Here is a 23034-nt window from a genome sequence, read left to right as displayed (position 1 = left end):
TCTACGACATCTGAATGGGATATGCTTGTAGTCCAATGTCTGCACCCACTCCTCATTAAAAACTTCCAAAATAACTTCATCCGGAAGAGCTTCTCATAGATCCATTTCCACACATATTCTTGCAAAGGAAGTATATTTCCCTCTTCTTGTGGCTTCAGAAACTTTGACAAAATGCCCTAGTTTATTACCAATAGCTGCTAACGATTTAGTTTGCCAATAATAAAGAGGTAGAGAATAAAGCCTTACCCATACTGGGACCGAGGTGAAGGTCTCTCGCTCTCGGACGAAGTTCATCATCCAAGGCCTCATATAGAGACCAGTTGCTGCATAAAAGTAGGGTCCTCCTTCGAATATTCAAAACAAATCAATCATTGAATCTCATTGTAACCAATCAATTTAAACCAAAACAAATCATGTGAATGTACTATCAATCATCAACCCATACAATATTACTAAAACCTACTGTTGCTACTACAAACCCTCATCAACAACATGTGAGAATATATATGTTGTTGTCATACCCATGTATATACGGGCTTTCAATGAAACATACCTGCGTACAGATCTCAAAAGACTGAACCCCTAAACTTAATCATTGCACTACTAAAATCAATCATATGTACATATATCCTTCTTCGCAGATTTCTCTTCTACTTAGAGATAATTCACACCAATTCAATATTTCATTTACAAACCTTTCAACTTGAGGACTATCACATACTGATTATTTTGAGGAAGACGTCATCAACATACAAAAACACTCATAACAAGACTAATCAAACATCATTAATTGCACATACTTCAGAAATGCTAGCATATGTACGTGACCCTTAGAAAATACATCCACATGTGTACACGCCTTTCACCAAGCATATCTGCGTGGAAATATTTCCATCATACATAATCGGTATGCAACTATATAGAGGCACACCTACATATGTCGGTGCCTTTATTGAGACAAACTAGCATATCTACATGTAATTGTTGACTCATTCCTTTGTTCCACAACAAAACTTCAGTCAAAGCCAAATCTTGGAAAACCTAGTAAGAAACAAACTTTAGCACATTGTTATCACAAATCAACCCATAAACAAATCATGTAGCCATTTCAGATCTACAAGATTCGATCCCACATTAAATTCCTTGTGCATCCTTATTTTAGTTTAAACAATTCATTAATAGCCCATTATTTTCACACCAAACTCTTTGATCTTTATCTCCTTATATATTTTAGGCCTTATTGAATACCACAAGTCGAATCCTTAGTAATTTCGATGGTATTCTTAGACGGGATCAAATATCCATTGTTGCACTCATTACTATGTGTCAATACCATGGTAAAGACCTTGGGTATTTAGGATACCATGGTGCAGAAATTGTACGCGCTTTTTCTTCTCCACACCCAAGTATGTACATGGCTTTACTTCACAAAATCCGCATGTATTTATCAAAATATCACCTTCATCATTCTTCTATCTCTCCACTGATATGTCTTTGTCCAAACACTCTGTCACATGTGTAATAACTTGTAAAATCATCTTGTTATCATCAGCTTCACAAGCTTCATCAAGCAGGTTGTCATCAAGCACAACACATGTTTCATAATGACAACATATTAAGTAATGAAGGCATCCAATCGTGGACCTTTACATGGTCTAGTTTTCTTCTAGAGACTCATCTTCTATATTGAGCTTGTATGTTGTTGTCATGGGAGTGCTCATTGGAGCACAACTTTCCATGCAAACTTCTTTAATACTTCTTTAAGGTACTTGGTCTATGCATTTTTCTAATGGATGAACTTGCAAGCCAAGAATGAAAGATATTTCCCCAACACAAACATTATATATTCCTTTGAAATGTTAATTGCAAATTTTTTTCTCATATCATTAGTATCAATTCCAAAAATTATGTCATCTAGATAGAAAACAATGATTAGTAACTTGTCCATTTTAGTTCTGATATAAAAGTTGCTATCTCTTACCCCTCTCTTGAAGCATTGTTGTTGGAGATATTTATCCAATCTATACTACGAGGCCTTAAGTTCTTGTTTTAAAGCATACAAATATTTCATCAATCATCACACATAATCCTTGTCTTTCTAATAAATGAAATCATTTAGTGAGCTCGATATATAATTGTTCTTGTATTTCTCCATTTAGAATGACAATTTATATGCATGTGAAAAACATTAAACCGTTTAAAGATTATAAAGGCTAAGAAAATTCATATTTCACCAAGTTTGGATACTAGAAAAAATTCTCTTCGAATTCCACACCTTCTACTTGTGCATATCCTTTACATACAAGTATTTCTATGTTCCTTACTATGTGTCCATCATCATTCAGTTTTTTTTTTGTATATCCACTTGGTTCCAATTACATTTCTCCCATATCTCATTCTTCTAATTATGTTCTAGTACTTCATTCATAACTCTTAACCTTATGTTCAGGCTCACCTTCTCGAGAAAATTTTTGAGGTTCCATCTCAGATAGTAGAGCCAAAATAGCATGGCTTGTTATGCTAAGAAGATTCCTTCTAGTTTGAATTGATGATTCCTTATCTCCAAGAATTTATATATCTAGATGATTCATTTGGTCATACCTAGACAGGGATTTTGGATGAAATGGTTCACATTCTTCTTGTTATTCCTAATCATGCTCTTCATTTTGATTTACTTCTTAGAGATGTTAGGAAAGTAGCTAACTACTCCCATTATGTTTGAATTTTGTAGTTGAATGAAGCTTAGGTGTCCCAATATTCTAAGCGAGAGCCATCTTTCTCCTGATTTTCTCAAGTAACAATGTTCTAATGCGCCTTCTAAGGCATAGACATTACCTAGAGTTCTCGTTCCCTTTATTATGATTTTCCTTGTATCAAGATTCCGAACCACATAGTTCTTTGATATAAAAAGTTTTTACCTTTATCACAGGTCTGACTAACACTCAACAGGTTATGTTTTAATCCATGAACAAATAAAAAATTCCCATCTTTAACTTTTTCTTTTAGAAAGATAGTTCCTTTTCCTCTGATAGCAAGAGGTGAATTATTTCCAAAGGTTACATTCTTTTCTTTATTTATTTCATTAAAGGACATAAACTTATGTTTATCACCTATCATATGCTTTGATCATCCACTATCTATATACCACAAATTTTCTTGATCTTGTGCATATACATCTAAACCACAACTTTTAGATTCCATGGTCTTCTTCTTCCATACCTTAGATGTTGTTGCCTTGAGTTCATTTTGAGGTGTTGATCACATTTTTCTCATGCATTCATATTATTTATGCCGAAATTTATTGCAAATGGAACACTCATTTTCATCTTCAAGAGGTGAGAAAGTATTGTAAGAGTATTTCTTTACCCCAATCTCATTATTTTTATTTCTTGCTTCTCTTGTCATGATAGTTTTGTAAGCAACACCTTGAGCTACCTTATGACCCAAATTATGAAAATTGAAGCATTGACCATTAAAGTAAGAGTTTTTGGGAGTATAATACCTTCTTGTGTGTGTTTTCCCTTTGATTGTAGTAAGGGATATTTACTTGAGAAGTGTTTGATACTTTATTCTTTTGCTGATAGTTGGAGTTTTGTTGACTGCTTCCTTTTACTGCATTGAGATAGCTTCTTGTACCTGTTTTAGAAGGATTTACAGTCTTTGATGATTCTCCACTGTATCCAAGACATGTTTTTATGAGAGGAGAGAATTTCACTTTGATGATTTCATCTAAGTTTTTAGATCCTTTAGCAAACCTAACATTTATACCTTTTGCTTTCTCGAGTTCCTTCCTTAGACTTATTATTTATAGTTCTAACTTTTCATTATGCTTCTTCTTTTCTAGGATTTGTTTATTTAGAGCTTCTTCTGCTAATTTATCTTCCTCCAAACAAATTTTAGGTTGAATTATTTCTTCAATAAAATTATCCTTTTCTTCTAGGGCATCCATAAAAACATCATGAGTCTCATGAATACATTTACCTTCAAATGCCCTAAGTAATTGATATTATTGATCAAAATCACCTTCTTTGCCATTTGAAATACCACCACTATCTTAGTGACTCTAGAAGCTTCTTTTGTTTTCATTCTTTCCTATAAAATTTTATTTTGTTGAATTCTCCCCGATATCATGATTTTCTCTATAAGGACATTTCGCAGCATAGTGACCAAATCTACCACAAGAAAAACATTTGAAAGGAATCTCACCTCTAAATCTTCACTAAATTTTCCTCTTCTTCATCTAATACATAACCTAGTTCCTTAGCTTCCTCCTTTTATTTTCCTTTAGAAGTAGCCTTGAATGCAACTTCTCTAATATTTGAGGGACCCTCTTTTCCGGTTTCATAGGTTGTTAGAATCCCATGAAGTTGTTCAATAATAAGGTTCCTCAAATCCTACATTTCTTTAATGACAAAGACTTTTGAATCGAATTTTGGAGTTAGATACCTTAATATTTTCTCAACCATAGATGTTTCTTTTACTCCATCACCAAGATTTCTCATTGAATTCTAAAATTTTGAAGTTTGGCACACTTTACCTTGGTGTCCCTTTCATAAATTTTGATGAACTTATCCCATATAGCTTTTGTGGTATTCGTGTGCATGACTTTAACAAATTTTGATTCTGCCAAGCTTCATAACAAGGCATTGACAGCTTTTGCCTTTGTCTCATACTTTTTTTATGCTTCATATGCAAGAATGGTTGATGGATACTCATAACCTCATTCAACGATTCCCCAAACATTAGCTCCAAGTGGTTGTAGGTAAGATATTTTTCTTACCTTCCGAAAAAATAGATTGGATCCATTAAACAATGGTGGTCGAATGGATGTTTCTCTCTCTTGGTTCCTCATCTTGATGAATCTTCCTTCAAGAGATCAATCTTCTTTTGAAGGACTTGCTCTAATAGCAATTGTTAGTAAAAATATTGAGAGGGGTCAGGGGAGGGGGGTGAATCGATATTTTAAAACATAATTGAACTTCTTGTTTTCTATTTAGATTTTTTACGTGACTTTAATGAAGTAAACCTGCATATGTACACTACTATTATGCAAACAACCAACCTATATCGAGTTAACTATATTTTCAATGAATTCTTTATTAGTTTAACTTGAACAAGTGTGTGAGTCCTTCATTAGGAATTATCTAAACAATAAATAAGTGCAGTAAGAACATAATAAATCAACACACATAGTCAACACATATGAACACCATGATTTTTGGGTGGAAACCCAATGTGAGAAAATCCCACTCCTCATGTTGTCTATGTCTTCTTTTAAAAAAAATTCTTTACAAACTTGTATTGGTGCAGATCCATACTAGTATAGAGGAATCCACATACAAAAGGCTACAACATTCTCTCATTTTCCAGTACCTACTAGAAGGGAGCTACAACCCCCTTATCTTCAATTGGTTGTGGATCACTTTTCAGAATGTTTCAAACTGGATCCACCTGATCAACTTGTAGGCCACTTTTCATCAAATTTTCATACTGGACCCACTACCATCATGAAATCACCGAATCAACTAAAACAAATCAATCACTGAATCTCATTGCAACCAATCAATTTAAACCAAAACAGATCATGTGAATGTACTATCAATCATCAACCCATACATTATTACTAGAACGAACTGTTCCTAATACAAACCTTGATCAACAACATGTCAGAATATATACGTTGTTGTCACACCCACGTATATACGCGCTTTCAATGAAACATACGTACGTACAAATCTCAAAACACTGAACCCCTAAACTTAATCATTGCACTACTAAAATCAATCATAGGCACATATATCGTTCATTAGAGATTTCTGATCTACTTAGAGATCATTCACACCAATTCAATATTTCATTTACAAACCTTTCAACTTCAGGACTATCACATACCGATTATTTTGAGGAAAACCTCATCAACATACAAAAACAAACATAACAAGACTAATCAAACACCATTAATTGCACATACTTTAGGAACCCTAGCATATGTATGCCACCCTTGCAAAATACATCCACGTGTGTACACGCCTTTCACCAAGCATATCCGCTTACAAATCTTTCCATTGTACATAATTGATATGCAACTAAACTAGCATATCGATATGTAATTATTGACTCATTCCTTTGTTGCACAACAAAACTTCAGTCAAACCAAAATCTTGGAAAACCCATTAACAAACAAACTTTAGCACATTGTTATCACAAATCAACCCATAAACAAATCATGTAGCCATTTCAGATCTACAAGATTCGATCCCACATCACATTCCTTGTGCAACCTCATTTCAATTTAAACAATTCATCAAGAGCCCATTATTTTCATACCAAACACTTTGATCTTCATCTCCTTATATATCTTAGGCCTTATTGAATACCACAAGTCAAATCCTTAGTAATGTCAATGGTATTCTTAGACGGGATCAAATATTCGTTGTTGCACTCATTACTATGGGTCAATACCATGGTAAAGACCTTGGGTATTTAGGATACCATGGTGCAGAAATTGTATGCGCTTTTTCTTCTCCACACCCGGGTATGTACATGGCTTTTCTTCACAAAACCCGCATGTATTTATCAAAATATCACCTTCATCATTCTTCTATCTCTGATATGTCTTTGCCCAAACTCTCTGTCACATGTCTACTAGCTTGTAAAATCTTCTTGTTATCATCATGTTCACAAGCTTCATCAAGCAGGTTGTCATCAAGCACAACACATGTTTCATAATGCCAACATATTAAGTAAAGAAGGCTTCCAATCATGGACCTTTACATGGTCTAGTTTGCTTCTAGAGACTCATCGTCTTTATTGAGCTTGCATGTTGTTGTCATGGGAGTGCTCATTGGTGCACAACTTTCCATACAAAATTTCTTTAATACTTCTTTAAGGTACTTGGTCTATGCATTTTTCTAATGGATGAACTTGCAAACCAAGAATGAAGGATAGTTCCCCCAACACAAACATTTTATATTCCTTTGAAATGTTAATTGCAAAACTTTTTCTCATATCATTAATATCACTTCAAAAAATTATGTCATCTAGATAGACAACAATGATTAGTAAGTTGTCCATTTTAGTTTTGATATAAAATTTGCTATATCTTACCCCTCCCTTGAAGCATTATTGTTGAAGATATTTATCCAATCCATACTACGAGGCCTTAAGTTCTTGTTTTAAAGCATACAAATATTTCATCAATCATCACACATAATCCTTGTCTTCTAATAAATGAAATCCTTTGGTGAGCTCAATATATAATTGTTCTTGTAGCTCTCCATTTAGAATGACAATTTATATGCATATGATAAACATTAAACCCTCTAAAGATTATAAAGGCTAAGAAAATTCATATTTCACGAAGTTTGGATACTAGAAACGATTGTCTCTTCAAATTCCACACCTTCGGCTTGTGCATATCCTTTACATACAAGTATTTCTATGTTCCTTACTATATGTCCATTTTCATTATGCTTATTTTTGTACATCCACTTGGTTCCAATTACATTTTTTTCCTTACGAATTGGAAAATACTCCCATGTCTCATTCTTCTAATTATGTTCTAGTACTTCATTCATAACTCTTAACCTAATGTTCACCGTGAGTGGCTTGAGAAAATTTTTGAGGTTCCATGAGGGATAGTAGAGCTAGGCTAGCCTGGCTTGTTATGCTAAGAAGATTCCTTCTAGTTTGAATTGATGATTCCTTATCTCCAAGAATTTATATATCTAGATGATTCATTTGGTCATACCTAGAGTGGGATTTTGGATGAAATGGTTCACCTTCTTCTTCTTATTCCTCATCATGCTCTTCATTTTGATTTTCTTCTTAGTGTGCTCATTGATAGTTGTTTGGTTGTGCCTAGGTTCAAGGAAACGTTGCATCTGTCGTTACATAAATACATTCAACAACCTTACGTGTCCTTTTGTTGTGACATATGTATACCTTGCTTCTATATGCTTATCCAAGATACATTATGTCCTCAAATATGGAATCAAATTTCCTTAAATCATCTTCATTTTTCTTAATATAGAATTTTCGTCCAAACACTTTGAAATGTTTAAGAGTGGTTAGTTTACCTTTCCATAGTTCATAGGGTTTTTTAGTATGGTTACCCTTATTTTTTATCTATTCAAGATATAAAATATTGTGTAAACTAATTCTCCCCAAAAATGTATGCGATGATTGAGCTTCAATGAGCATGGTTCTTGCCATTTCCTTCATTGTTTAAATTTTTCTTTAGCCACTCCACTCTAATGTGGAGTTCTTGCAATAATTAGTTGTCTTCTAATTCCATGGTGCTCAAAAAATATTTAGATTCATGGGAAATAAACTCACATTCTTTATTGGTCCCCAAGAAATTGTTTTTTAGATGAGTTTCATTTTCAACTATAGGCTTGAATGATTTGAATTTCTCAAAAGCCTCATATTTTTCTTTGAGGAAGGTAACGGGTGTCATTGACAAACATCATAAAATACCTTTCTCCTTTATGATTAAAGTTATAATTTAGGTAATTTTTATGTCTTTTTTAAATCATAGCAATTTCAGGTGTATTTTTTTTTTAACCGAGAATGTAAATGTTGTATTTATATGCAATTTTGTTTGTGGATAACAACAAAATCAATTAAGGAGTGCCTATCTATATCTTTGAAAAGGAATAAAAATTCTTGTCACTTATTTATAGTATAGTAAGGAGAAAATGGAAATATGATATTCAAGAGAACCATTCAATTGCTTTCCTAATTCTTTTAGTAGACCAAATGTTGATTAAGGAGGAGGGAGTCTCACTGTTTTGATTGATAGTACCAAGAAAGTGGAAATATGCTATTGAAGAGAACCCTTCACTTGCTTTCCCAATTCTTTTTATGGGACTTCTTAATGTCTTTTTCCTTGGAGAGGAGATCTTAACTAAATCTTGATTAAGAAGGAGGGAGTCTCTCATAAGAGTGAGACACTTTGGTTGTTTGTCATGTATCACCCCATGAATACTTTGCAACTTTAACTTCCAACAATATAAGGTGAATTATGTAATAATTATTTTGATATTGATCCATTACACTCATAGGTATGTCTATTTTGAGATAGGATTCCCAAAATTTTAATTTAATTAATAATAACTATTAGGTGGATAGTAGAGATTTTACCTCCACAAACATTCTATAATATTCATAGTGGTAAAATAAATGAATAGTTTATATTTCTCCAAAGTAGTTATACTATTTTTTTAATTTTAATTAAATTGATTAATAAAACAAAAATCCAAGAAATGCCATATGAGTTACAATTTTTTAGGCATGCTATATTGTTAATCCATGATATTGTAACAAAGTCTATTTACATTAAGAATCTGCATAAGAAATTGGGGCAAATCTTTGTTTTTAAAAATCTTGTTCCATATTTTTCTAAATGTATAAATGTTTGACTTGCTTATTAATTCTTTATAGTTTATAATAAAATAATAATAATTAATAAAACAAAAAATCCAAAGAATGCCACATGAGTTACAATTTTTTAGGTATGCAATATTGTTAATCCATGATATTGTAACAAAGTCTATTTACATTAAGAATCTGCATAAGAAAGTGAGACAAATCTTTGTTTTTTAAAATCTTGTTCCATATTTTTTTAAATGTATAAATCTTTGACTTGCCTATTAATTCTTTATAGTTAATAATAAAATAATAATAATTAAAAATAAAATTATAATTGAATTTTTTCTTTTTTGTCTTTTCTATTTTTTTACTTCTTTAATGTTTCATGCAACAAGTGTTTGAATATGACTACACTAATTTAATCATAGATTTTCACATTATTAATGGTGAAATAATACAATAAAATATAAATTATTCTTTCTAAAATATATATTTTAATATTTAATTTAATTTTTTAAATCAAATGTTAAAATATTCGTAGAAGAACCACCATCATTAGTTACGTCACCAAGGTCAACATGTCTGGTGAGCGCTATAAAACGGGGGCGTCCTCAGCAGATTGATAACGCTGTCTCTTTGAAGGGATTCTTATTATTATTAGCAGAGGTGACATTATTTCATTTGCCATTCGAAGAGATTTCATTTGCAGCTGCCATGACGATCACTTCACTTGCCTTTGCTTTGCCTATAATGTCACTGCTCCTGCTGCTGCGCGCCCAGACACCCTGTACCCCGACCGGGATTTCTGACTTCACAGGAACCTGTAACGTGGGCGGACAGAGTCTAACGTACTCTGCTGCTTGTAACCTCGAAACAATCCCAGACGAGGACTCTTTCTTTGGGACTCTGGGAAACCTGTTCGGAAATCTGAAATCAGCCACGATCACGCCCTACAAGACGTCGGTTGCAGGCAGCGGCGGCTCACCCACTGCCTACGGGGCAGCAAACTGCACCGCCCTCAGTGCTTCAGCCTCTGTGTGCACCGCCTGCCTCACTGCCCTCTGCGACTCGGTGCTCACCATTTGCAGCAACGGTCTCGGTGCTCAGTTGTATACTGCTGACTGTGGCATCCGCTACGAGCAGTACGACTTTTAGCATGCATCTGGTATCTTAGTTGCATGTCTGGTATTTTAAATAATAATAATCATTTAACTAGTTTTTTTTTTAATTCAGCAAGATGGCATGTATCTGATGTTGTAGTAAGTATTTTGATGGCATAGATTCATCAATTTGTCATTAATAAAATAGAATTTTGTTTATTTCAAATACAAATTTTCTTTTTTATTTTTATTATGTCGAAGGTATCAAGTGAGTGCCTTTATTTTCATTGTAAACTGCAATAATTTATTGCCAGACAAATTGATTTGCATGGGATTAATCAATCTTGAATTCAAACCTTATAAAAAGGGGCTGAATATAACTTATTTTTGAGTTTGATTTTAGTTTTAGTTTTAGTTTTTTTTTTCTTCTTTTCTGGTTGCCAATATTTGTATTTCCATGTCTACAGAAACTTTCACAATGCAAAATCCCTCAAAAGTATGACTTTCATATTGGGCTATTTAATTATTTTCTTCACATGTTATACTAGTTTTATGTTTGTATATAAATCCCATATCATGCTTGTTAATCTAAAATGAATAATAATTTTTTGGGAATCCACATATGTTATCCATCTCATTAAGTTCTTTGCAAAGTTATTTGATTTAGTTTTATATTTATATACAAATCCCATATCATGCTTACTATGAAATATTTTGTGAATTTGAAATGAATAATGGATTTTGGCATTCTATTGTTTCAAAATCAGTGGCATTAGAAAGCATTTTTAAATGGTAGAAATTTTATCTCAATGGAATATCCTAGAATATTCATAGTAGTAAAACTAATCAAAAGTTTATATTTTTATCTAAAGTAGTTATGCCTTTTTTTTCTTTTTTTGTCTGTTAATTAAATTGATTAATTAAAACAATTGTCATATGAAGAAGTGTAATATGAGTTATGAGTTTTTGGGAACTTGGTATTGTTAAGCCATGGTATTGTAACAAAGAAAATCTGTATGATATTGTCACAAAGCCTATTTGCAAATTAATAATCTCCATGGTAAAATGGGTACCTAATTTAAAATAGAATTATAATTTAGTTAGTCTTTATGTTTTTTTTTTTTTTAGTTTTAGCAACACTTCATGCATCATGCAGTAAGTATTTTGATGTTTATAGAGTGTTATATGAGTGGACTAATTTCATCATACATTTTCAAAATCATTAAGCATCAAATAATGAAATAAAATATGAATCACTATTTCTAATTTGTGAGGTGTGAGAAGTGCACAATTTTTCATTAATAAAATAGAATTTTGTTTATTTGGAACACAAATCTGAATTAATAAAATATTATTTTTCATTGTTTTTGTTATGTCCAGGGTATCTACCTCTTCATAAATAAATAAACTAATAAAATATTATCCTCTTGTTTTTAAATTTTTGTTATGCTAAGGTATCAACCTATTCTTCATAAATAAACCAAATATTGCATGAAGTGACTACCTTTATTTTCATTGTAATCTTTAATCATTTAGGGGTGTACAGAAATTGATTTGCATGGAGATTAACAAATTTGGAATTCAAACCTCATAGAAAGGCTTTGAATATAATTCACTGTTGACTATGATTAATTTTAGTTTTTTTTTTTTTTATTCATGTCATGTTGCCAATATTTCTATTTCCATGTCTAAAGACACTTTCACATTGCAAAATCCCTCAAAAGTGTGACTATCAGAATGAACTATTAATTTATTTTCTTGGCATGTTGTACTAGTTTTATGTTTATATACAAATCTCATATCATGCATAGTGTCATATATTTTGTTAACTTAAAATGAATAATGGATTTTTTTGAAGATGAAAATTATTATCAGCCTCATTAGGCTTGTTGAAACATTATTTGATTTAGTTTTATGTTTATCTACAAATCCCATATAGCATGAGATATTTTGTTAATTTAGAATGAATAATGGATTTTTTCATTATGGATGTTTCAAATTCAATGATTGTCTCTAGCATTTTTAAATTAGATATAATTGTAGATTCATCCTAGCCCTAAATCTATGATAGAGTCAAGACAAAATCAAATCTCTTGAATTACAATTTTTTTTTTACACTGCAAAACTTGAGGAAAGGTTGTAGATCCATGTATTTTATCCCTTTTTTACTTAGAGGTCCAAAGCTATAGTAGAGTAATGTTGATTCTTTCCATATACACAATGTATCAACTTTACTTCATGCTCACATAAGAAGCAAATTAATAAAATGTTATAACTATATCTTTTTCAATTATTTTATATTTTTTTTTCAACTGATTTTGTTTGAAAGCATTCATGAAATTTTCTTGGATCAAGTGGTATCATAGCATTCTAACCTTTTTTCGAGCAATTGTGAATTGAGCATGCAAGAAGAAGGAAAATAGACGATCACAAAGATCTCTAGTAGGCCTTATACCAGATAGAAAACATAGTAGATATAATTTATGTAGATTATGAGGAGAAAATGGAAAAAGAGGAATAAGGGAAAGAGAGAGAAGAGGATGATGCTCAGTCTCCATCTTCAGAAGAATATTCTCCTTCTTCATATTCTTCTGATCATTCAAATGAATATATCAACGAAATCTTTTAGGCAAAGAATGATAAATTGAGGAGACTTCTAGAAGAAGTGGAGGAGGAGAATAGGCCTTGAAAAGTTAAAGTGCAACTAAGGCTTAGAAAAACCATCATCACCTGCTTCAAAATAAAAAATTGAGGAAAATAATGCTGATAGTTTTTTTGTTTCATTTTCACATGATGTGATTTCAATTGGAAGGGTGGAGGTATGCATTTCAGAAACTAGCATGAGACTCCTTAGCAAGATGTGGTATAAAGGAGGAAGACTTGGTGTTAAGGGAAAATGAATGACAACGTTGGAGGTAAGAAGATCTATATTTGCAGGATTGGGGTACACTAGAGGGGAGTGCTCACATTTAGCAGAAGAAAGGGTTCTTTAGGAAAGGAATCTAAGCCAAAACAATTTTGGAAAGAGGATGTTGGGAACACATCAAAAATTTTCTGTAACTATGAGAATTACAAAGGAAGAGCTAATGCAAGGTCTCATCACAATGCACTAGAGAAAAAAAGAAAGGCATAAAATGTATTGATATTTTAATGTTCATTACAGCAGTTTGATCTAACCATAGTTGATAAGGAAAATTTTGTTGCAGACTTTCTATCTAGGGTGAATTTGCATGCATGTGAAGAATGAATGGTGGATCACCAGTTAACAGACCATCAATTGTTTGAAATTGCTATTTCAGTTCTCTGCAAACTATTTGGTACCACCACAGTTCCTACCAAACTTGCCCTCCAAAGAAAAAAGCAAGATAGCGAGATGGATTGGGGGCAATCTTTTCAAACTTGTCCCAGATCAAATATTGAGAAGGTGTGTAATGGAAGAGAAGGTTTCTAACATCCTTCTTACATGATGGGTCTTGTGGAGGTCACTTTGCAGCAAAGAGAACAACATTCAAATTGTTACAAGGAGGCTATTATTGGCCCACTCACGATGTGAAAAAGTACATTAGTGAGTGTGATGACTAAGAGCGGGGAAGCCTACTCCAAGACATGAAATGCCCCCACAGCGTCAAGTGACTTTCTAGCCATTTGACAAGTGGCCTTCATTGGGCCTATCAAACCTCCTTCAAACCAAAAACAGTACATTATTGTGTGCAGTCATTATTTGACTAAGTGGGCTAAAACCAAGTCAATTAAGGCAACAATGGAAGAGAAGGTGGCTTAGTTCTTAAGGGAGAATGTATTTTACAAATTTGGGTACCCTAGATAGCTAATTAGAGACCGAGGTAGCCACTTTACCTCCAACATGATTAAAGAACTAATGAGCCATCACAAAATAAAGCATAGGAGCTCCACTCCTTACCATCCACAAGCTAATCGGCAAGAGGAGGTGACCAACAAGGCAGTGGAGAGCATCTTAACCAAGGTAGTGAGAAACAACATGAAGGATTTAGAAGAGAGACTAGTGGAGTCCACGTGGGCTTATAATACAACATGGAACACCACCAATGGATTTACACCATATGAGATGATCTATGGGAAAAAGGATTTGTTGTCCATTTAGCTTGAATATAACACATTGAGGATGGAAACCCAACTAGATTTCCATTTGAGTCATGCAAAAAAATAAATATTGTTCCATTTGAATGTCTTGGATGAATTAAGAATGCAGGCCCTCCTACATACACATATGAAGATCTCGCATGATGGACATATTAAGGAGAATGAATTCCAAGAAGGGGATTGGGCATTGTTATTTTATTCTAGGTATAAAGACTTCAAGAGCAAGCTAAGGACAAGATGGCTCAGACCTTATGTGGTGGAGAGATGCCATGATAATGGTTCAATCACAACTATAGATGAAGAAGCCATTCCATTGCTTGTTAATGGACACCGATTGAAAATGCACAAGAGACCTTTATCAAAGCATGATTTCATAAACAATATCAATAAGAGAGTGATGGTGGTGGAGCAAGTTCTAGCTCCTCCCTCATCACGTCATTTAAAAAAAGAGAAAAAAGAATAAGGATTCAGGTGAAAACCTCCATGAGGCACCTGAGTCCCATCTTTGGGTTGAAAACCTCGTGAGGCGGCCCAATGATGAAAAAAAAGGAAAGAAGAATAAGAAGATCCCTTGGTGAAAACCTTCCCTAAGGCACCCACGGAAAACATGTAGGGTGAAAACCTCTCTGAGGCAGCCTAGGTGTTTCTCAAAAGAAAAAAAAGGAGAGAAAAAAATTTAATTGTTATTTGCAGGTGGGCGAGGAAGAAAATCAAGGAGCAAAGAGAGGATCCAAAGGGAACCTTGCCTCACACCTATCCATCTACTCCACTCCTTACCATGCATCCCTCCTTTAATTCCATTATTTTTTTTCACTCCATTGCTTAAATTTAGGCAAAGACTGTGTTTTCTACAGGATCCCCTATATTCCTATAGGATCTACTAAAAACCTACATGATGATCCTGTAGGAATTAGATTGGCCTAGAAAACCTACATGAAACAATGGTGGCCATATGGATGTTCCTCCCTCTTTGTTCCTCATCTTGATGAATCTTCCTTCAAGAGATCAAGCTTCTTTTGAAGGACCCACTCTGATACCAATTGTTAGGAAAAATACAGAGAGGGGGCAGGCCAGGGGGTGAATAGGTATTTTAAAACTTAATTGAGCTTCTTGTTTTCTATTTATATTTTTCTACGTGACTTTAATGAAGTAAACCTATGTATGTATGCTACTATTATGGGAACAAACAATGTATATCGAGTTAACTATCTTTTCAATGAATTCTTCATTATTTTAACTTGAACGAGTTTATGAGTCCTTCATTAGGAATTAGTTAAAGAGTAAACAAGTGTAGTAAGAACATAATAAATCAACACACATAGTCAACACATATGAACACTAGGATTTTTGGGTGGAAACCCAATGTGGGAAAAATCCACCGCTCATGTTGTCTATGTCTTCTTTAAAAAAAATATTCTTTACAAACTTGTACTCGTGAAGAATCATACGAGTATAGAGGAATCCACCTACATAATGCTACAACCTTCTCTCATTTTCCAGTACCTACTCGAAGGGAGATAGAACACCCTTATCTTTAATTCGTTGTGGATCACTTTTCAGAATGTTTCGAACTAGATCTACTTGATCAACTTGTAAACCACTTTTCATCAAATTTTCATACTCAACCCACTACCATCAAGAAATCATTGAATCAACTAAAACAAATCAATCACTGAATCTAATTGCAACCAAACAATTGAAATCAATCATAGGCACATATATCCTTCATCACAGATTTCTTATCTACTTAGAGATCATTCACACCCATTCAATATTTCGTTTAGAAACCTTTAAACTTCATGTGGACTATCACATATGGATTATTTTGAGGAAGACCTCATCAACATACAAAAACACTCATAACAAGACTAATCAAACATCATTAATTTCACATACTTTAGAAACCGTAGCATATGTACCTCACCCTTACAAAATACATCCACGTGTGGACATGCCTTTCACGAAGCATATCCACATAGAGATCTTTCCATTGTACATAATTGATATGAAACAATATAGAGGGAGACTTGCATATGTCAATGCCTTCATTGAGACAAACCAACATATCGATATGTAATTATTGACTCATTCCTTTGCTATACAATAAAACTTCAGTCAAACCCAAACCTTGGAAAACCCAGTAACAACCAAACTTTAGCACATTGTTATCACAAATCAACCAATAAACAAATCATGTAGCCATTTCAGATCTACAAGATTTGATCCCACATCAAATTTCTTGTGTAACCTTATTTCAGTTTAAACAATTCATCAATAGCCCATTATTTTGACACAAAACACTTTGATCTTCATCTCCTTATATGGCTTATGCCTTATTGAATACCACAAGTCAAATCCTTAGTAATGTCGATGGTATTCTTAGACGGGATCAAATATCCATTTTTGCACTCATTACTATGGGTCAATACCATGGTAAATACCTTGGGTATTTAGGATACCATGGTGCAGAAATTGCACATGCTTTTTCTTCTCCACACCCGCGTATGTACATGGATTTGCTTCACAAAACCCGCATGTATTTATCAAAATATCACCTTCATCATTCCTCTATCTCTTGACTGATATGTCTTTGCCCAAACTCTTCGTCACATGTGTACCAGCTTGTAAAATCATCTTGTTCTCATCACGTTCACAAGATTCATCAAGCAGGTTGTGTCAAGCACAAAACATGTGTCATAATGCCAACATATTAAGTAAAGAAGTCTTCCAATCATGGACCTTTAAATGATCTAGTTTTCTCCTAGAGACTCAACGTCTTTATTGAGCTTGCATGTTGTTGTCATGGGAGTTCTAATTGGTGCACAACTTTCCATACAAAACTTCTTTAATACTTCTTTACGGTACTTGGTCTATGCATTTTTCTAATGGATGAACCTGCAAACCAAGAATGAATGATAGTTCCCCCAACACAAAAATTTCATATTCCTTTGAAATTTTAATTGCAAATTTTTTTCTCATAGTGTTAGTATCACTTCCAAAAATTATGTCATCTAGATAGCCAACAATGATTAGTAAGTTGTCAATTTTAGTGTTGATATAAAAGTTGCTATATGTTACCCCTCTCTTGAAGCATTGTTGTTGAAGATATTTATCGAATCTATACTACGACGCCTTAAGTTCTTATTTTAAATGATACAAATATTTCATCAATCATCACACATAATCCTTGACCTCTAAAAAATGAAATCCTTCCATGAGTTCAATATATAATTATTCTTGAAGTTCTCCATTTAGAGTGACAATTTATATGCATATGATAAACATTAAACCCTTTAAAGATTATAAAGGCTAGGAAAATTCGTATTTCCCCATGTTTGGATACTATAAAAAAATGTCTCTTCAAATTCCACACCTTCGACTTGTGCATATCCTTTACATACACATATTTCTTTCTTCCTTACTATGTGTCCATCTTCATTCAATTTTTTTTGTATATCCACTTGGTTCCAATTACATTTTTTTCCTTACAAATTGGAACATACTCCCATGTCTCATTCTTCTCAATATGTTCTAGTACTTCATTCATAACTCTTAACCTAATGTTCATCGTGAGTGGCTTGAGAAAATTTTTGAGGTTCCATTAGGGATAGTAGAACTAGGCTAGCCTCGCTTGTTATGCTAACAAGATTCCTTATCTCTAAGAATTTAGATATCTAGATGATTCAATTGGTCATACCTAGATGGAGATTTTGGATGAAATGGTTCACCTTCTTCTTCCTATTCCTCATCATGCTCTTCATTTTGATTTTCTTCTTCGTGTGCTCCTTGATAGTTGTTTGGCTGTGCCTAGGTTTGAGGAAACAATGTATCTGTCGTTACATCAATAAATTCGACAACCTTACGTGTCCTTTTGTTATGACATATGTATGCCTTGCTTCTATATTCATATCCAAGATACATTACGTCCTCAAATATGGAATCAAATTTCCCTAAATCATCTTCATTTATCTTAATATAGAATTTTCTTCCAAACACTTTGAAATGTTTAAGAGTGGTTAGTTTACCTTTCCATAGTTCATAGGGTTTTTTAGTATCATTCCCCTTATTTTTTCTTTATTCAAGATATAAAATATTGTGTAAGATAATTCTCCCAAAAATTTGTTATAATTGAGCTTCAATGAGCATGGTTCTTGCCATTTCTTTCACTGTTTGAATTTTTCTTTCATCCACTCCATTTTGATGTGGAGTTCTTGCAATAATTAGTTGTCTTCTAATTCCATGGTGCTCAAAAAATATGTCATATTCATGGGAAATAAACTCACATCCTTTATTGGTACCCAAGAAATTGTTTTTTAGATGGCTTTCATTTTCAAATAAAGGCTTGAATATTTGAATTTCTCAAAAGCCTCATATTTTTCTTTGAGGAAGGTACCTCGTGTCATTCTCGTATAATAATTGAGGAACATCATAAAATACCTTTCTCCTTTCAATGTTTAAGTTTTTAATATTAATTATTAAAAAAATTTATATATGAGTTGATGCATTTCAAAAAATGTTACAACATTCTTAACCATGGAGATTCAGTGCCACTTTACAATGGAAATTCTTAATGTGTAAATATTTTTATTACAATAACATGCACCAATAACATGATTTATAAATAAATCATAGGTTATTTCATAATGCTCTTGAATATTCCAAGGGGGTTAAATACCTATCATCCCCTTATTACCTATTGATAGTTAAGTTAAAAATATGGAATTCTTATTCCAAAATAAATACTCCAACAAGTGTGCTTAGTTTGGAATAGGGATTCCACAGAGTTAAATTTTTTATCAACAATTATTTGGTGGATGGCGGCATTTTAACTTCTAGCCACTATCCTAAAATATTTTTAATGGTAATTATAAATCAAATATTTATATTAATATCAAAAGTAGTTATGCCCTCTTTACTATTTTCATTAAATTAATTAATTAAAAAAAATCTTATGAACATGTGTCATATCAATATGAATTATATCTTTTTGAGCATGTGGTATTAGTAAGTAAAGTGGGGGTAAATCTCTATAGTTAAGAATATTCCTATGTGTTTTTTTGAATGTTTATATGGTCAACTCATATATTAATTCTTTTTATAATTAATATAATAATAATAATCTAAAATAAAGTTATAATTTAATAACTTTTTATGATTAATTATTTATTTATAATTTTGGTAGTGTGAGATCTATCATGAGGTGAGTTTATATGGATGCCCTGGTTAGTTATTAAGTAGACCATAGAGATTTAAATTCCATGGCATATTATATAAGGTTGCATATTCTAAAACATTCTTAGTAGTAGAAAACAAAATCAAAGATTGATAAACATCGCAATAATGTTGTCTATTTGAACGGATTATTATTATTAGTAGAGGTGAGATTATTTCATTTTCCATTCGAAGGGATTAGTGTTGCAGTTGCCATCATTTTCTTTATTTTTGCATATATGGGTAAATCTCTATTGTTAAGAATATTTTTATGTGTTTTTTTTGAATGTTTATATGGTAAAATCATATATTACTTCTTTTTATAATTAATATAATAATAATAATCTAAAATAAAATTATAATTTAATCACTTTTTATGATTATTTATTTATTTATAAATTTTGGTACTGTGAGATGTATCATGAGGTGAGTTTATATGGATTCCCTAATTAGTAATTAAGTATAAGATAGAGATTTAAACTCCATGGCATATTCTAAAACATTCTTAGTAGTAGTAAAAAAACAAAGATTGAGGTTTATAGTATAGTAAGGAGAACATGGAAATATGAATATGAAGAGAACCATTCAATTGGTTTCCTAATTCTTTTAGTAGACCAAATGTTGATTAAGAAGGAGGGAGTCTCAGTGTTTTGATTGATTGATAGTACCAAGAACGTGGAAATATGCTATTGAAGAGAACCCTTCACTTGCTTTCCTAATTATTTTTATGGGACTTCTTAATGTCTTTTTCCTTGGAGAGGAGATCTTAACTAAATCTTGATTAAGAAGGACGGAGTCTCCCATAACAATGAGACACTTTGGTTGTTTGTCATGTATCACCCAATGAATACTTTGCAACTTTAACTTCCAACAATCTAAGGTGAATTATGACATAGTTATTTTGATATTGATCCATGTTTACTAGACATTACAGTGATAGGTATGTCTATTTTGAGATAGGATTATGAGAATTTTAATTTAATTATTAATAAATGTTAGGTGGATAGTAGAGATTTTACCTCCACAAATATTATATAATATTCATAGTGGTAAAATAAATCAAAAGTTTATATTTTTCTCCAAAGTAGTTATGCTATTTTTTAAATTTAATTAAATTGAATAATAAACTAAAATCCAACAAATGCCATATGAGTTACAATTTTTTAGGCATGCTATATTGTTAATGCATGATATTGTAACAAAGCCTATTTACACTAATAATCTAGATAAGAAAGTGGGGTAAAACTTTGTTTATAAAAATCTTGTTCCATATTTTTTTAAATGTATAAATGTTTGACTTGCCTATTAATTCTTTATAGTTAATAATAAAATAATAATAATTGAAAATAAAGTTATAATTGAATTAGTTTTTATGTTTTTTCTATTTTTTTAATTCTTTAATGTATCATGCAGCAACCTTTTGAACATGAATACACTAATTTAATCATATATTTTCAAATTATTAATGGTGAAATAATACAATAAAATATAAATTATTCTTCCTAAAATATATATTTTAATATTTCATTTATTTTTTTAAATAAAATGTTAAAATATTCTTAAGATATCCTAAAATTTAACCTAACGGGATTATGTGTATGAAAGAACCACCATCATTGTTTACGTTGTTATCACTTAGGTTGTTCCCTTTGACTCCTAAGGGAATACGACCGAGGTAACCACAAACCAATCTTTGGACTGCAGGTCCTAGCCTACCAGCAGTCAAAGAGGGCTCTCTCTTTAGTATTTAGCTTTGTTTCAGGGTTGATTTTAGGCTAGATATGATGCACATGGGTTATGTTTGCATTTGGTGGGATGGTTGATCTATTCAAATAGAGTTGACATGCAAAGTGTAAGAAGTTCAAACCATTGGGCATGGAGTCAATGAATGTGAACTGAAGGGTGTGTTTTCTTTAGCAGAAGAGGGGAATATGGAGCAGGATAGCTACACATGGCACAATGATTAATGCTGGAACAAGGATGAAATGGAGGTGAGGGGATGAGAGGCAATTAATGATCTCTCATCCAGCCAAAGAGGGAAAGTGGATGAAGGCTAAATAGGAGCAATGAAGAGTTTCCTAGACAACATTCATATGTGAAGGAAATAGCTTAAACATGATCAATTAAGTATGCATATTCATCACTAATTCGGAGGAAAACATAGGAAAGTTACAAGAATTGAGCACAAAGGGCATGAAAGCTAGTTCTGAACTATTCTTTCTTCCTGCAACTTAGATTATGATATATAGATGATACAGATACATATAAACTAATAAACAGAGGGAGGAAAGACTTATTGGACCATGAGCAAGCACGAGAATTCCATATCAATCTCTTCAACCATTGAAAGCACAATGAGCCAATTCAGATGCAAATATTTCAGCAATCTTTGACTACAGAAGTTATTAAACTTACAACACAAGTCTAGAATGAGAAATACAACCAACCAACCCTTTAAACAATGCACAGGGTCGTTTAAATAGAGAAAATATCTAAAAAATATCTACAACAGCAGATCTGAGATAGATATGAAGAAATAAATGCTTCTAACCTAACATTTATTGGAATGAATGTAAAAAATATCTATCTAACAGTTGCGCTGTGGCAGCAGCCTCAAGAATGAATTAACATGGTCCTTTGAGCAATGCGCTAGCATTTATGCCATAACTGCGCCTTGGGAATTACAGCGCTGCTCTCAAATGTGGCTTTATACACTGTTTCTGCAAAATTGGGCCTGGAAGAACTGCCTCTTTTAGGCGGTTTTGCTGCTGCAAATGGCTTTAAAACATTCAATAATGAGTTGGTGAGCTTTGATGACCTTGAGCTACTTCATTGACTTTGAGTGATCCCATTATTGCCATCTGCTTTGCCTTTAAAGTCCTCCGTTGATATTTCTTCACTGATACACTTTGCTGCTTCCTCTGATACACTTTTAATGAACCTGGGCTCCTTCTTGGCTTCTAATAATCTTTGACTATCCCATCGACACTTTATGGCTGCAGTTCGGCCCTCTATTGCCTTAAGAGCTGTTATCGGCCCTTGCCGATCCAAAAATGCTTCAAAACTGATAAAATGCTGCAAATACCGAGGAAAAAAGGGCTCTGGAGGTACGCCGAAGAGAAATCCCTGCATTTGGATGTGTTTTGACCTCGATTGAGTTCAAAAAAGCTTAGGAAAGCATCGTTCCTTTGTAATTGGGTGGGCACAGGCACCGCATGAAAAAACTCCAACA

General features: G+C 32.7%; 1 pseudogene; it reads left to right on the top strand.

Annotated features, from left to right (window-relative positions):
• LOC149256723 (uncharacterized) overlaps positions 1–10527 on the top strand; it is a 67858-nt pseudogene extending 57331 nt beyond the window's left edge.
• The last annotated feature ends 12507 nt before the right edge of the window (positions 10528–23034 follow it).

This window comes from Pinus tabuliformis, chromosome 7, assembly GCF_031772625.1.
Source record: "Pinus tabuliformis cultivar Carrire ecotype Pingquan chromosome 7, CPIR1, whole genome shotgun sequence".
NCBI lineage: Eukaryota > Viridiplantae > Streptophyta > Pinopsida > Pinales > Pinaceae > Pinus > Pinus tabuliformis.
Note: the sequence above shows the minus strand (reverse complement) of the source record. Positions and strands in the feature narration are given on the sequence as shown.